This window comes from Carlito syrichta, unplaced genomic scaffold, assembly GCF_000164805.1.
Source record: "Carlito syrichta isolate Samal-C Ts95f unplaced genomic scaffold, Tarsius_syrichta-2.0.1 Scaffold305873, whole genome shotgun sequence".
Classification (NCBI taxonomy): domain Eukaryota; kingdom Metazoa; phylum Chordata; class Mammalia; order Primates; family Tarsiidae; genus Carlito; species Carlito syrichta.
The window spans coordinates 395,242-400,085 of record NW_007249969.1 but is presented as its reverse complement, the minus strand read 5'-3'; positions in this window follow the sequence as shown (position 1 = coordinate 400,085).

The following is a 4,844-nucleotide window of genomic DNA, read 5'->3' as shown; positions in this document are numbered from 1 at the left end:
TTCGCGGGTCTCGAACCCGCGGGCTCAGGCAATCCACTCACCTCAGCCTCCCAAAGGCGCGGGATTACAGGCTGAGCCACCGAGCCCGGCTGACAAGAGATTTTATTTTATTTTTTATTTTTTGAGTTGGAATCTCACTCTGTTGCCCAGGCTGGAGTGCAGTGGTATGCTCACAGCTACCGCAACCGCGACCTACTGGGCTCAGGTGATCCTTCCGCCTCAGTCAAGTAGCAGAAACTACAGGAGCGCGCTGCCACACCCAGCTTATTTTTTTGATTTATTGTAGAAACGAGGTCTCACCAAGTTGCTCAGGCTGGTCTCAAACCCCTGAGCTCAGGCAATTCACTTGCCTCAGCCTCCCAGAGTGTTGGGATTACAGGCTTGAGCCACTGCACCCAGCGAGATTTTAAAGATATAAAAATATATATCTTGGCCGGGCTTGGTGGCTTAGCCTGTATTCCCAACACTTTGGGAGGCCAAGGTAAGTGGATTGCCTGAGCCCAAGGGGTTGAGACCAGCCCGGGAACTTGGCGAGACCTTGTCTCTACAATAAAAATAAAAAATTAGCCAGGCGAGTGGCTCAGGCCTGTAGTTCCGGCTCCTTGGAAGGCTGAGGTGGAAGGATTGTCTAAGCCCAGCAGGTCGAGGCTGCGGTGGCCGTGAGTATAACACTGCACTCTAGCATGGGTGACAGAGTGAGACTCCAACTAAAAAAAAAACAAAAAACATAAAAATATATATCTTGGCTGGGCATGGTGGCTCAAGCCTATAATCCCAGCACTTTGGGAAACTAAGACAAGAGGATTGCCTGACCTCAAGGGTTCGAGACCAGCCTGGGCAACTTGGTGAGACCTCGTCTCTACAATAAATAAAAAAATTAGCAGGGCATGGTGGGGCATGCCTGTAGTTCCAGCTACTTGGAAGGCTGAGGCAGAAGGATTACCTGAGCCCATCAAGTCGAGGCTGTGGGAGCTGTGAGAGTACCACTGCACTCAAGCCTGGGCAACAGAGACTTTGATTTAAACAAATAAACAAACATTTACTAGTGTCTACTATGAACCTAGCAAATGCTTGGCACTGCTGAAGCAATGGCAGGCCAGGCGCGGTGGCTCAAGCCTTTAGTCCCAGCACTTTGGGAGACCGAGACAAGAGGATTGCCTAAGCCCAGGGGTTTGAGATCAGCCTGGGCAACTTGGTGAGACCTATCTCTACAATAAATCAAAAAATTACCCAGGTGTGGTGGCGCGCACCTGTAGTTTCAGCTACTTGGAAGGCTGAAGCAGAAGGATTGCCTTAGCTCAGTAGCTCAGCGCTATGGTGGCCATGAGTGTGCCACTGCACTCTAGCCTGAGCGACAGAGTGAGACTGACTAAAAAAAAAAAAAAAGAAGCAATGGCATAACAGTGATCCTTAAGATGGCTTTGGCTTTGCAATGAAAAGTAAAATGTGTCATGCGAATTTTTTGGTTTAATAACACAGCAAATATTTTCCAAGATCTATTTGATGAACAAACCAGATAGCAAACCAGTCCCTGCCCTTGTTGAGTGCACAGTCTCAACTGGAAGGCAAACATTAAATAAGCAAGTAAACAAATATGGGTAAAACTTTAAATTGTATGTTGAAGGGAACAAACACCATGTTAGGAAAGAGAATGAGTGGTCTTGGAGGAAACCTAACCTAGCGGAGGGAAAGGTGGGGCAAAGGATGCTATGTATGAGCGACAGTCGGGGAGATATTGGTCCAGGGCTGGTTCATGCAGGGCCTTGGGGACCCCGTAAGTAGGTTTTGTACTCTATCCCAAGTGCAACGGGAAATCCTTAATGGGCTAAAAACTGAAGCTTGGCGTGGTTAAAGAGTTGAAGGAGTCCCTGATGTGTAGGCTGGAAAAGAGGAGAGCTGAGAGAGGAGGGACCACGGGATGGAGACAGAACAGCAACTCCTGAAGGGCTGGGTAAGGTGAAAAGAGTGTTGGGGGGATGGGGGGTTACTGGAGAACACGGAGGGAGGGGAGACGTGTCTGAATGAGTGCAGAAGGCAGAGGAAGGTTCTGGTCCATGTTGTGATCACAGGAGTGGGTGGTGATAACAGCAGAGACAAGCATCACTGGTGATGTGAAGTGTGAAAACGTCAAGGCTAGGACGGCTTCACTGAACCGGAAAGGCAGTTCAAATTCATGAAGGCTCAAGCTTCTGGGGCTTGTACAGAGCTGACCCCTGCTGGTAAATTCTGACTAGAAGCCCAGGAAGCTAAGCTGCTGGCTTAAGTGGAACCCCGAGGAGCTGGAGAGCGCTGCCACGACTAGCAGTTAAGGAAGAGGGCTATTTTTACTTAGACATCATAGCATTTTCATCTTTTGAAATATCAACTCAAAAAAAAAAGAAAAGAAAAGAAAAGAAATATCTCTGCCAGTTTGGGGCTCAGAATTTCCTCACAAACTAAAGTATCCTTTGTAAATAATTCCCGGTGCATGTTGTCAACTAATGAAAATGCAATGCATGAATAGTTGGGAGAACACGATTTCTCCATAAAATGTGTTTTTGCTTTCTTAGTGAGCCATGACATACACATAATAAAATGCACATATATTGGTGACATTACAGTGGTTCACACCTGTAATCTCAGCTACTTGGGAGACTGAGATGGAAGGATCACCTGAACTCAGGAGGTTGAGGCTATACTGAGCTATGATAGTGCTACTGCACTCCAGCCTGGGTGACAGATTGAGGCCCTGTCTTTAAAAAATATATAAAATAAAATGTACACATTCTTAGCTGAACAGTTAGATGAAATTTTAGAAATGTATAGACCTTGGCTGGCACAATGGCTCAAGTCTATAATCCTAGCAATTTGGCAGGCCGAGGTGAGAGGGTTGCTTAAGCTCAGGGGTTTAAGACCAGCCTGGGCAACTTGGTGAGACATCATCTCTAAAATAAATCAAAAAATAAGCCAGGTGTGGTAGCACACACCTGTAGTTCCAGCTATTTGGAAGGCTGAGGTGGAAGGATCGCCTAAGCCCAGCAGGTCGAGGTTGCGATAGCCGAGTATGCCATTGCACTCCAGCCTGGGTGACAAAGTAAGACTCCGACTCAAAAAAAAAAAAAAAAAAAAAAAAATAAATGTATAAACCTATTACATAATAAATGTAATAATCACCACGATCAAAATATAGAACATTCCAGCAGACACTGAGAAACCTCCCTCTAACTCTGCTGTTCAGACTGCTACCAGCACAAATTAGTTTTGCCTGTTCTTGAACATCATATAAATGGAATCAAACAGCATGCACTCTTTTGTTTTTTGTTTGTTTATTTGAGACTCTGACTCAAATAATGAGTCAGAGTCTCATTCTGTTGCCCAGGCTGGAGTGCAATGGCACACTCACGGCTGCACAGCTTCAACCTGCTGGGCTCAGGTGATTCTTCCACCACTTGCCCAGGCTGGTCTCAAAGCCTTGGGTTCAGGTGATCCTCTCACCATCTCTGCCTCCCAAAATGCTGGGTTTACAGGCATGAGTTACTGTGCCAGGCAGGCTTTATTTTTTTGCGTTGAAATATCACTCTTGTCGTCCGGGCTGGAGTGCAGTGGCACGATCATGGCCGCCGCAGCCTCAACCTGTTGGACTCAGGTGATCCTTCTGCCTCAGCCTTCCAAGGAGCTGGAACTTCAGGAGCATACCGCTATGCCCAGCTAATTTTTTGATTTATCATAGAGATGATATCTTGCCGAGTTGCCCAGACTAGTCTCGAGCACTTGGACTCAGGCAATTCTCTCACCTCCACCTCCCAAAGTGCTGGGATTACAGGAGTGAGCCACCTCACCCAGCCCAGCCTGTTTTTATGTTTAAGTATCCATTAAAGCTCACCTAACAAAGGAGAAATACATATTTTTGTCTGGTGTTTGTAAATATAAATGCAGTAAGCTATGGTTTTAAAAAGAACACTTTGTTTTCCTAAAAACGTTTGTCAATCTAGCCAACAAAATAACTGCAGAAAAATTGAGGAAGTAATAGTTGTTCATCTACGAATAAGAGCTGTTTTCCCCCAGAACTTCAGTTACTTTAATTATTCTAAGATTATTTGCAGAGATTAATTCAAGGAGTTCTACTTCCACACTGGGAGTGTGAGATGCTCCATGCAACTCTTCTTTGGCGAAACAAACACAACTAGTGAAAATTACAAAAAGAACACCCATTTGAAGTTTTTAGAAAATGTCCCAAGATCATACAGCAAATTATGAAAAAACTTTTTTAAAAAAAGAGTCTCATTCTGTTACCCAGACTGGACTACAATAGCATAATCACAGCTCACCACATCCTTGAACTCCTGGCTCAGGTGATCTTTCCGCCTCAGCCTCTCAAGTAGCTGGGATTCCAGTCACATGCCACCATGCATGATTAGTTTTTTTGCTTTTGTTTTTTGTAGACACAAGGTCTCACTATGTTGCCTAGGCAATAAACTGATCTCGAACTCCTGAGCTCACAAAATCCTTCCATGTCAGCCTCCCAAAGTACTGGGATTATAGGTGTGAGCCACCACGCCTGACCAAACTACTGTAAGTCTTACTGATTTCAAAGTCTTTTTATTTCAGACACCATTCAATGAACAAAAGATGTAAAAAGAAATAAAAAGAGAATTATTGTATTATAGACATAAAAATTTAAATTATTTCAAATTGATATAATATGAAAAATGATTCTATTTGCCAAGAAAGAACATAATAGGTCTTCATCATTTGAATCTACTCTCAGAAAAACCCATCATATATAAAAAATTCTAATTTTTCTCACTTATTTTATCTTTGAATTGGTTTCTTAATGGGAATAATAACCCCAGAGAGCCAAATGA